General features: G+C 34.0%; 1 long non-coding RNA gene across 1 annotated transcript in view; it reads right to left on the reverse strand.

Annotated features, from left to right (window-relative positions):
• Positions 1–466: 466 nt before the first annotated feature.
• The window catches only part of LOC145296950 (uncharacterized), a 36933-nt gene continuing 24109 nt past the window's right edge, over positions 467–13290 (reverse strand). Inside the window, exon 2 of the long non-coding RNA XR_013870081.1 lies at positions 467–1041. This is a non-coding gene — a long non-coding RNA (uncharacterized LOC145296950). The remainder of the gene's footprint in view (positions 1042–13290) is intronic.

Here is a 13290-nt window from a genome sequence, read left to right on the forward strand (position 1 = left end):
TCAAAGTATCCTGTACTTCTATAAGGCCACCATTCGCCCATGTATGGAGTATTGTTGTCACATTTGGGTTGGTGTATCTGCTGCTTGTGTCTTACTCCTGGAATGGGTACAAAAGAGAGTCGTCAACCTGATAGGTCCTGAACTGTCATCTAGGCTTCAGCCTCTGTCCCATCGACGAGATGTTGCATCCCTCTGCCTGTTCTACAAGTATTTTAATGGTGAATGCTCCGACGAACTACAAGTACTTGTACCTCCTCGACGTGACTACCCCCGACAAACCCGACAAGCAACTAAGTCCCACCCCTTTACAGTAGAGATCCCTAGATGTAAGAAAGCCTTTTACTCCAATAGTTTCTTCCCCAGAGCTGCAAGACTTTGGAAGTTTCTTCCGGGATTCTGCTTCCCCAACTGTGCTGATATACACTGTGCCTTGTTTGGGGTGAAAATTGAATAAAAAAAACAAAAAAACAATCCCCAAACTTTTTATTTCATAAAAAAAAGGTTCAATTATGTTGGAATGTATGCAGGGAAAAAGATTAATGGAACCTGTCTAGGAATGGGTATCATCATTTTATTTTAAGTTTTAATTTAAAAATTTTTCTTCTATTAGAAAAAGGGGCTAAAGTATACTGTTCCACAACTTTATCCTATCGGGAACCTTTTAAACCCTTGCGAAACGTCCCTCATCACTTTTGGTCTAGGAAGACCGAAATACACGAACTGCTGAAGGGTCAAAGGTTCATTGTTAGTGGCGCCGGACATCTGGTGGGCCCTATTCTCGCAGCCCCTCCTCATGCTGATGAAATTTCGCAGAGGGACATGAAGAAGGAATAAATCCCGGTTGGAGTGCGTGTGTGTATGATATGTAGTCTGTTCTGCAGATGGAATCACTTTGTTTATGATGCATCGGTTAACTGCAGCACGCCACATGGTCCACTCATGTACGGATTCCGTTGGGTCGAACGGGTGGGCTGGCAGAGTCACGTTCAATTCCATCTTGTTATTTCGGAGATGTTTGCTTTTATTCATGCTGATATCTTTCTGCAAAAAAGAAAATGAAGTGAGATTAATTTCGTACAACAATACGCAGACTTATATATAATGTTCCCTATCTTGGGTTGAGCATATTTTTAGCGAGACATACAAACATACATACATACACTCACACAAACAGACAGGTGAGATTTATATAACATATGTTCCCTATTTTATAATATATAACATATATAACATATGTTCCCTATTTTGGGTTGAGTATATTGGGAAGTAATAAGCAAACTGTCATTGGTGTATTCAGCAATGCTCTTTGTGTAATCACGTTGACACACCGATTCTCATCACCGATTCTCATCACTGATTCTCATCAGATCACCGAAGTTAAGCAACATTGAGCTTGGTTAGTACATTTGGGAATTCTAGGCACTGTATGTGCTCTCCGCTTATCTCGGAATTTGTTTCCAATCATCCTGAACATACACTTCACTTGCCACTGGTATTTAACAATATCAACTCAGGAGAGATGTGGGTCGAGATTGTGCACCACCTGCCACAAAAATTTCACATGCAGGCACTCCTTCGTGGGTATCCATAGTCTGTCAAAGACTGAAGGAGCCTTTTTTTGTGTAAACAAACTAAGCTTAGGCATTCGGACAATGTCAAAACATTTTTAATTCACTTCCCGGCATAACAGCGGCTGAATAGCATAACGGTTAGAGAAAGGTTGCAGAAATCACTAATAGATGCATGGAAACTAAAGCCGCTTTCAGGACTGCCTGCAACCATTGTAAGAAAGTAATAAAGAACGCAAGAGAGTTGTATGCTCAGTCCGTCAAGTCCAAAGTAGCTGAGCAGCGGCTTGGTTCTCACCAGTTTTGGCAAATAGCAAACAGAATCCTGAACAGAAGCGTGTGCTCTATCCCAACTATCATCAATGGACCTTAGGTAATCTCGTCAGCATCAGACAAAGCCAAACTCTTTGCCAAGAACTTTGCAGCTAATTCTACCCTTTGCGACCAAGGCTGCCAACTCCCAATATTTCCTCCTGTATCAGAAAACACACTATGTGATATACATATATCTGTACGTGATGTTGCCAAGCTAATCAAAAACCTTGATTCCAGTAAAGCAACCAGCCCTGACGGTATTCCAATTATAGTACTCAAAAAACTTCAACCAGAACTAGCGTCCATACTTACAAAACTGTTTAAACGTTGTCTTAAGGAGAATAGTTTCCCATCAACCTGGAAAATCTCATCAGTATGCCGTGTATTTAAGAATTCAGGTGATCGCTTATCTCCCTCTCAGTACAGGCCAATAAGTCTCCTGTGCGTCATGAGTAAGTTGCTGGAATCTGTGTTAAATACAGAAGTAATCAACCATCTCAACAAAAATAATCTTAGTGACACTCAATATAGTTTCTGTTCTGCTAGATCTACAGCAGATGTGCTTACAGTTATATCTCATAGGATTAGCAAATCTCTCGACGGAGGCAACCTTTCTAGGGCAATTGCTCTTGACATATCTAAGGCCTTTGATAGGGTATGACATAAAGGTTTACTTCACAAGATCTCTAGCTATGGTATAGCTGGAAATGTGTTCTCAATTATTAAATCATTTCTCTCTGATAGGTTCATAAGAGTAGTAATTGAGGGGCAAAAATCAGAAGCTCACAGTATTAATGCTAGAGTTCCTCAGGGGTCCATCCTGGGCCAACTCTTTTCCTGATCTACATTAATGATCTTCCAAATCAGATCCTTACATCATTTGTAGACATTTATGCTGATGACACTACCATTTATGGTAGCACATCTAAGACAGTAAACGACCAAGTTCTCTCTGATTTTCTCTCCTCTGATCTTGAGCTCGTGGTACAATGGGGAAAGGAGTGGCTGGTTACTTTTAATGCACCTAAAACCAAGCTTCTCTCTTTACATCATCAACATTCTGATCCACATCTGGCATCAATTGAAATGAATGGCTCTTGTCTTCAGGAGGCCTCAAGTTTTGACAAGCTTCTGGGCTTGACCGTTACTCCTGATCTTAAATGGAACACATACATCAAATCTGTTGCCAAGGCCGCTGGAGAAATGGTGGGATCTTTCTATCGATCCAGTAGATATCTCACTGCTGAGGCATTTCTCTATCTATATAAGAGCCAGGTACGTCCAAGGATGGATACTGTTGCCATATCTGGGCAGGAGCTGCTAGAAAGGACTTGTCCTGCCTTGATAGAGTTCAAAATAGACTTCGTGGCCTGGTGGGAGATGTCCTTTTCTCTTCCCTGCAACCTCTATCTCACAGAAGAGATGTTGCGAGTTTGTCTCTGATGTATCGTTATTTTCATGGAAAGTGTTCGACTGAGCTTCAGTCTATGGTCCCCCTCGCCAAACTTTCACAAGAAACACTCGTCTAGCTGAAAACACTATCAATAATTCCCTCCACTCTTTATCTGTGCCTAAACCTAAACGTAGATTCCATGAACAAAGCTTCTTTCTTAGAACTGCACGCCTGTGGAATTGTCTTCTGTTTTCCTGCTTTCCGACTGACTACAATATGGTTGTTTTCAAGTCTAACGTAAACAAGTTCTTGATGAGCCGTTCCATATAAGTTAACAAATTTACCGAATTTCCATTACTATCGATTACTATATTGTCCAATTTCTACTGTACACTCTTTAACCCTTATCCTCGAGTGGCCTCTTGGCCTTGATAATGTGGTGATGCCTGTGTAAACAAAAAAATGAAAAGAGGTTTGAAAGAAGAAGTTTGAAAGAAGAAGTTTGAAAAAAGAGGTTTGAAAGAAGAGGCTTGAAAGAAGTCTAATTAAAAGAATGGTATTTTTAGATCTTCTGTTGATCTATTTAATGACATTCTTTTTTCTAGAAACGATTGTAACTTATGGTTGCTGGAACTTTTAATTTTTGAAACTTGGTTTAAATGTTATTGTAAATCTTTGAATACTTGCTATTATTCCTATAAAAATTATTGTGCTTCGTTTCGTAATCTGGAATTTTAGAATTGATTGGTTTAGTTGGCTCCAAACGATAATTTCTTATCCGAATCTAACATATATATATATATATATATATATATATATATATATATATATATATATATATATATAAATTAGATTCGCATAAGAGACTCTCGTTTGGAGCCATATATATATATATATATATATATATATATATATATATATATATATATATATAAATTAGATTCGCATAAGAGACTCTCGTTTGGAGCCATATATATATATATATATATATATATATATATATTAGTGCAAAATTTTGTTGAAAATTCAAAGACTCACGTTTTCATTTTTATAATCTTTGTTTATTTCCTGGATTGATTGCCAACTCATGAAACACTTTCCTTTCAAAAACAACTTCATGGCTGGGAAGAGATGAAAGTCAGAGGGTGCAAGGTCAGAAGAATAGACAGGATGAAGGAGGATTTCATAACCACACGCCTGTGCTTCTTATCTGGCAACATGTGAGTTGTGGACCGGAGCGTTGTCCTGCAGGAGGAGGGTATCTTTGCTGATCTTGCCCCACCTCTTGATTTTGATAGGTTCCCTTAATTTCCTCAAAATTGAAGCAAAAGAGACTCCTGTAATTGTGGTACCCTTTTCCAGGAAATTTGTCATCACGACTCCGTCCTGGTCCCAGAAGACTGTGAGCATGACCTTGGTTTCATTGATGAGTTGGCAATTTTACTATTTATGTTTCCATAAAAATATCCTGTCCCCACCAACTTCTTCAGATGTTTATCCATTAGATTTTTACAACCAAAAATTAATATATATATATATATATATATATATATATATATATATAACTCTGACAGACGTTGAAAAACATTTAAAAATAAATGTTTAAATTAAACAGCATTTGTTGTGGTTTACCGTAGCTAAATAGACTAAGTCCTTTCTCATGAAGCCAGGGATGACTTCTGTCGCCGGGTTCGAATCTATCGACTGGTGTTAATCATGACACCCTGCACTGATGATTCATGAAAGGATGAAACATTAGTGTCTGTAGGTATTTAATAATGATATATATGTAAGATGGAAAATACATTTTAAATTGTAAGGCAAACCTATCTGGATAAGAAAGCTCTATCTTGTTAAGAAAAGCAAACAATAGATTAAGTTAAGAAGATAAAGAGAGTAAAGTTGTATAAGAACTTTATTACATTATCAAGTCAATAAGGTTTGCAGAAAGATGAATAAGGGAGAAAACTCTTTAGACCATAGCATTTCGAAACTAAATGCTTCTCGTCGGAAGAAACAAAAACGGAAACCATCAATAATTAATTAGTGAACGTTCCTTTTCCAAAGGAACATGCAAATTAGTTCACCTTTATATAGTCACTCGCATATCCATGACTGATCATATTAAAAGGTTCGTTTTAATAACTTTTAAATAGAAAAAGTAGGCTTTTAATATCAATGTCAGAGCGAGAAAAATATCTTCATATATATATATATATATATATATATATATATATATATATATATATATATATATATATATATATATATATATATATATATATATATATATATATATATATATATATACTGTGTAAGCAAAATCAAGACTTTAAAAAAAGGTGTTGATAGCAAGAAAAAGTGTATTTCATTTTACGTTACAATTTTTTCCATGTCCAGTCGACAATTTCATTTCAATTTACACGAACTCAGTGTATTACATCCAAGTCTGTCTGTCTGTCCGTCTGTCTGTCTGTCTCTCTCTCTCTCTCTCTCTCTCTCTCTCTCTCTCTCTCTCTCTCTCTCTCTAAGTATATATATATATATATATATATATATATATATATATATATATATATATATATATTATAAAAAAGTGAACCATATCGTAAATTCAATCAACTAAAAAAATGGAAACCGGGGTGAGGAAAAGAAAAATATATATATATATATATATATATAATGGGGCAAATTATATGTACAATTAAATAAAATAAATAAGTCGATTAAAAAAACGATCGTTAAAATATACCCAAAGCGCTTTTCGTTCAGACAAACATTTTCAAGGGTCATAAGTCTGAAAATTATTATTATTTTTTTTTTTTTTAGAAAAAAAAAAAAAAAAAAAAAAAAAAATATATATATATATATATATATATATATATATATATATATCCTAAACATTATTTTGTTGGGCGAAAGTTTAGTAGTGGTCGCTAAAAATTTCTGTTAAAATATTGTTTGCAGTATCATGGGAGATTTCAAAACAAAAAAAAAAAATAAAGCAGGGCCTTCCTTAATGTTATTATTAAAATGTACAAAAACGAGTCATCAAGGCTTCTCTCATTTCACACTCTAAAAATAACCCTGGGGTTTTCAAAATAAATCCTGTTATTGCGAAGAATATATTAACATAAAATTCGGCGCTTCTACAGAATTGGGACGAGATGTTGTAGTTGATAAATGGAGTTTTCAGATAAAACAAAACAATGATTTTAACTGATTTTTTTGTCAATTCTAATAAGTTACAATGGTAGTTTCCAAATTACATGAATATTAATGAATTATTAAACAATCGTTAGTTGGTGAAAAATTTCGGCCATGTTGTTTAAATCAAAACGGAAAATTACCTCCCTTTTCAACTCTCCTGTGTCTTACGATCGTTTTCATTAAATCCTATTTTTTATTTTCTTTAATAAATAATTTTCTACCTGATCGATTTTCGTAATTTTTGGATATAATCATCTTTAAAAATACGAGGAATACGTAGATACCATTGTTTTCATGTCAAATTCAGTTTTACGATTTTCGAAATTTCGTCCCAATAGAGTAGAAGCGCCGAAAAATCTATTCACTTTCAAATTTCGTCGGTTTATCATGCTTAAGTTTTAAATATAATTTTTGTCGGTTTGTTAGGCTGTTGTTTGAAATAACCTTTCCGTTGGTCTGTCATGCTTTGTCAAAAATTGTTTAATTACAATTAAGTTTCTATTACAGTTATATTTGTAATAGAATTTTTGTTTATTTGTAATAGAATTATATTTGTAATAGAATTTTTGTTTATTTGTAATAAAATTTTTGTTTATTTGTCTGGTTTAAGGTGAAAATAGCATTTTTCTGGTTCTGTCATACGAAAGTTTGAAATAGCCTATTGGTTGGTCTGTCACGTTTGAACTAACAATTTCGTCTGTTTGCCTATCTTAAATTAAAAATAACGTTTTCTTGATTTATCATGTTCAAGTTTTGTAGTTTAAATGTTGAAAAAAGAGCGAAAAGGCTTGGAAACAGTGAAATGATATATATATATATATATATATATATATATATAACTGATGACCTGTACATTTCAGTTGACCTATATTATTTTGCCCTATATATATTTTCGCGCCTTTAACATTTCCTGTTTGGGTCATTTTGACTTTTGTTTCCCTTTATTTTATATTTAACTTTATCATTTTTTTTCTCTCCTTTCTCTTCCCTTGATCTTTTTTATTTATAGTTATGTCTCGGCAGTAGAGAGAAAAGCACATCTTATTTTTCTTTTATTAATATTATTTTTTTCCTTGTACACATTTTTGTGAATTATTCCATGGATTTCTGCCTTTGGATTATTATGGACCATCTTCTTCCAATTACGGGATTTCCTTGGATTTTACTTCTACAAATGGAAATTCTTTTAACTTTCTTGAAGTTTTACATTTGGATTTTACCGTCACTGGATTTTTATCTTCCACCAGACTATCCATTCATGTATAATCACCTTTTTCTTTACCATATTCCCTCTGCTTAACTTATTTTGTTTTCAAGTAAGATATTTGACTTACTTGTTGTTTCATCAAATACTTCTGCATGCAAAATCCGATCCCGCATTTTGCTAATTCCTACCCTCTGATGAGAAGGAGAGTATTTCTTCGAAACTCCGCAGATCAAGGACTATCCATTTATCTAGTGCTTCCTTTTCAGATTAAATATGTTTTTAACTCATTTCAAAGTGTTTTTTAACATATTTTATTAACTGTTTGCTCATATATATATATATATATAGTAAGTTATAAAATATATATGGCGATTAAGCTACACTGAATATTCCGCATTTCATCCTCTACATTCTCTAGGATTCTTCAGGCATGCCTGAAGAATTCTAGACTTTCATCTAACATGCCTGAAGAATCCTAGAGTGGATGAACCACGGAATATTCAGTGTAGCTTAATCGCCATATATATTTTATAACTTACTAACTAGCTCTACCTATATGTTGAGCAGTGTTGTAAGTAAATACTTAAAGTTTACGCATAAACGTATACTTTCGTATATTAATTTATGTGAGTAAATGAAGTAGTTATATATATATATATATATATATATATATATATATATATATATATATACCGAAAAATGCAAAAACGTATATTGTGTGCAGTCACACACACACACACACACACACACATGTTCGCGCGCAAATAAACGAACGTTTATTCATTTCAATTTCCCAGCGCATTTTCCACAAAAAATAAGTTCTTCCAGCAACGACATAATTTCAAATACTCCAACACACTTTTCTCACAATAACAAAAGTAAAATGAACATATTTCTGGCGAACGTAGTTTACGACAGTATCAGGTGATACAAGCAACCAATGAGAAAATTTAGAAGATTATCTTTTTAACGCTTTTCCAAAAAACAAAATATCAGCAGTAGCCATCTTGTTTTGGAATCGCCCCAAAATGTATAAAAACGCATCAAACATTCTTTCTTCCCTTCCTTTTCCCTTCTTCTCGCTTCGACGTTACACGAGAACATGCCCCTCTCGTTTTCATAACATCGTCAAAACCACGGACCAATTCCACACATTTTCTAATTAATAACAACAAATTACTTTCCTCATGGGACTTTTGAATAAGGCGAACTTCGCCAGTTAAAACACAAACCTTGAAATAAGGAAATTATTTTCACACAAGGCTTTTACCTTCTAATCTTATTAATTCCACGAAGGACTTTCATCTAACATTTGAATCCTAATGACTTCGCAAGAACTTTCACCGATCAAACCTTTACTTATTCATCTTATTGTTTTTGTTAAACCAGAAGGAGGTGTCATTTAGTTTTATTCCTTTTTTTATTATTTTGTTTGGGGCAAAGAGATTTAATCTCACTTAAACTTCTTTTCCCCTACAATTGTTTGAGTGGGACTCCGCTTAACTGGAAGGACAAAATAAGGTTACGACCCAGTCCCACTGAGCTTCAGGTCAAAATTACTCAATAGCAGAAACTGTTTACCGGAAGTGACGTCAGGAATAGTCCATCATCAGCATCTGTAGTGGTGCACCCCAACAAATTTGAAATAACATGTTTGGGACTGTTCCAATTAACTTTGAAATAATATTTTCATCGTTTTGTCAGGTTTTATTTTAAAACAACTTTAAAGAATACGTGGTTTGCACCCTTATGAAATAATTGATTAATAGTCGAATACGTAGCGCGGTATTCAAAATAAAACCTCTTTTAAAATAAAACACCGGAAGGTTTATTTCGGCTATCGAAATTTGGACTGTGTGCGTTCAAAGAAAAATGAGAAATAAAACGGCTTTTTTGGTGTCCCAGGTCAACCCACATATCTTATCGTGAAAATCGTCCATGCTTGAGTGGACAGAGACAGGAGAGAAAGGAGAGAGGTCTGTCTTCGATGCTTCTCGAATTCTCTCTGATTGTGTTGGCTAAATGAGGTTCCTAAAGGAGCTAAAAAAAAAATGTTCCTTAAGATGGATAATTGCGCTCTGCCAGCTGATTGGTCAGCGTGTGACCGAATCGCTCAACTGGAGGAATTCATAGATTCGCGAGAGAAAAAAAAAATCTTTATTTTTATTTGTGACTGAAGTTTCCTTGGTCTGCCATGCTTGGTTTGTCACGCTTTGTCTGTGTAGATTGCTTAGTCATTTCTGTAAAAGGCTCTATTCGTCGGTCTGTTTGTCTTAAGTTTCAAATATCATTCTCGTTAGACTGTCATGCTTAAGTTTAAAATATAATTTTACTGGGCTGTCACGCTTAAGTTCCAGATAAATGTTTCGCTGCTCTGGTCCGCGTATATTGAATAAACTTTATAACTGTCGATTCGGGTTTGTATTACTGTACACATAGATTCGAAAAAGTTGTCAAAAAACAAATATATAACAAATAAATGTTATCAAAGGTAAGATAAGTTACTTTTCTACCTAACTGGATATATTTTTTGTATTTTTATTTAATGTAACATATTTATTCAGATAAAAAAACATACAGTGTTTACCGATGTATTCGAAAATTCAAGATGGCGTCTCACACCCTCTTTAACACCGTAAGGTGTTATAAATAAAAAAACTATACAAAACACTATTAAAAACCCGCCGAATATATGTCAAGCTATGTCACGGTAACATATATTGAGCGAGTTTTTAACAGTATTTTATCCGGTTTTTTATTTATAACATCTTTTCCCACACTTACCGTGTTAAAGAGAGAATAAGACGCCATCTTGAATGTTCCAATACATCGGTAAACACTGTATGGTTTTCGAGCTGAATAAACATGTTACATTGAATAAAAACACGAAAAATATATCCAGTTTGGTAGAAAAGTAACTTATCTTGCCTTTGATAACATTTATTTGTAATATATTTGTTTTTTGACAACTTTTTCGAATCTATGTGTACAGTAATACAAACCCGTCGATTCTTATTTCCTTTATTTTAGTAAATAAACGATGAGAAAAATTAATGTTGGGGAGATAAGGCTTATCGTCTTAAACAAACAAACAAACAAACAAACAAAAAAAAAAAAAAAAAAAAAAAAAAAAAAAAAAAAAAAAAAAAGTAATCATTTGTGTGACGCTGTTATCGCCCCCCGGGCAGCGTTTTACAAAAGAGAAAAAATCTATTCAACATTTTTTGCTTTTATGAATTTCACAGCGTCACGTGATATTTAGGTTGGGTCAAATAGGAAAGGTAAAATATAGCGAAACGATCTTGGCTTGATACGCAGTAATGCTAGACAATCCGTTTGTAGCTGTGTAGTTATGTAAGTTTCTATTGCAAACAGCCCGATTGCATCGTGGGAAAATATGACTCGAATATCAAGGCTAACACAGACAACAATAGAAGCGATTAAATAGAAAATAATCGAAGTATTAAGGATAAAAAAAAACGTTTGCTACTTCTTTAGAATTGCACGTATTTAGGGGAAAAAATAAATAAAAAAAAAACTTTATGGTGTACCTACTTTTCACGCCTTGAAGAGATTGTATTCCAAAAATCGGTACTTGTGCATTTTTACCACCGTGCTGTAATAATAACCTTATTATTTTGGAAGCCATTCTTAACATGGAGAGGGGATGGTGTTTTGTAACTTTTCTGTGCTTCTTCACCCTAGCCATTTAATAATAATAATAATAATAATAATAATAAAAAAGAAAAAAAAAGAAAAAAAGATATCGTGAAGCTTGAATTTAACCTAAAAAAACTATTTAAAAATACCGCGGGGGCAAAAGTTCAGAAGCGCCCAAAAATCACAAAAATTAATCAAGTATTTTTTAAATTTCATTTTAGAAAATCAAATTTTAGTATTTTTAGCAGGTATTTGTTGGGAGGTGACGGTGGTGGCCTAGTGATTAACGACACGACCTGAGTGTGTCGCGGTCCGCTCACATCGTAGCTTATGTTTTTGCCATGCCGGCCATTTTCTTACACCCTTCCTTGCATACAGGAAGCTTCAACATATTTTGACATGTTAAAAAAAATAAAAAACAGTTTTATCTCTTTTTTACAATCTGGGAGGAGTATTTGTACAGTCACTCATTTTGAGAAAAAACATATTCTCTTAGCAACGGCTCAAATTCAAATACGCCCACACACTTTGCTCAAAATAACAAACGCAAAAAGAACATATTTTTGGCGGACGTAGTTGAAGGCAGGTCACGTGACGCAACCAGCCAATGAGAAAATTTGGAATATAATTTCTTTTACAAATTTCCAAACCGCCAAAATATCAGCAGAAGCTAATGTCTCCTAGAGTCGATCTGGATTTATAAAAAGAGCATTTTTGCGCCCAAACAAATCGGTAGATTTCAACATCGACCCGTCCTCGAGACGTTAAACACGCGTACGCCCGACAATTAATTCCTCCACATGGATACGGACTTGCAACCCTAATGGACTTTTTATTGTTACCATTTTATATCTCTCCGCTAAGTAAGCGGTGGACCTTTTATATTCATAATATATAAATAATATATATAAATTCATACATACTCATGAATATGTATATACATGTATACATATGACATGAATCTATTTTTTTTTTTACATAGGCGTCACCACTTATCAAGGCCGATAGGTCACTCAAGGATAAGGGTTAAAGAGTGTAGAGTAGTCAAAAGGACAATATAGTAATGGATAGTAATGGAAGTTCGGTAAATTCGGTGGGTCTTAAACGGAACTTCAGTTGTTCGTGCGGACGTCACTTAAAGCATCTTACGTCATAAGAATGTTATTCTTTTCATCCAATCGGATTACAAGGAAAACAAATTTAAAAAAATGTTTTTTTTTTTTCTGAATGCCTCCCTGGAGCCGGTCGGACAAGTATAAAAAGGGCCTTTTTCGCCGAAACGAGGAGTCGACTTTTGAACAGCATGGCGTAAACATCAGCACGACTCGTCTGTTAAACACACGCACGCCCGTCAATTAATTTCTCCACGTGGATACGAACTAGCAACCCTAATAGACCTTTTATTTTTACCCTTTTCTATCTCTCCGCTAAGTAAGCGGTGGACCTTTTATATTGTTTAATTCTTCGTAAAAAGACTGCTTATTTCTAACCAAGAACTTTCACTTTTCTACATCTTTTCATTCAATCACCTCAGTCGCAGGAAGAGACTTTCAATGAAGAAGAAACTTTCTTATCTTCTCTTTTCATTCATTCACAATTTTTTTTAAAATAAATTTTGTATTTAATTCATCCATTCGTCTCAGCCATCTTTGCTTGATTGTTTCAACTCGATTCTTATTACTATTATTATTTATTATTTTGAATTTGCGGGATTAACATCGACACCCGTTAGCGCCGCAACAATATATTCATAATATATAAATAATATATATAAATTCATACATACTCATGAATATGTATATACATGTATACATATGACATGAATCTATTTAATTATATAATTTTTGTATTTAATTTATCCATTCGTCTTAGTCATCTTTGATTGATTGTTTCGGCTCCATTTTACACTTGATTCTTATTATTATTATTATTATTAT

The sequence above is a fragment of the Euprymna scolopes genome, chromosome 17 (assembly GCF_053919585.1).
Source record: "Euprymna scolopes isolate OS-2025 chromosome 17, ASM5391958v1, whole genome shotgun sequence".
Taxonomy (NCBI): domain Eukaryota; kingdom Metazoa; phylum Mollusca; class Cephalopoda; order Sepiida; family Sepiolidae; genus Euprymna; species Euprymna scolopes.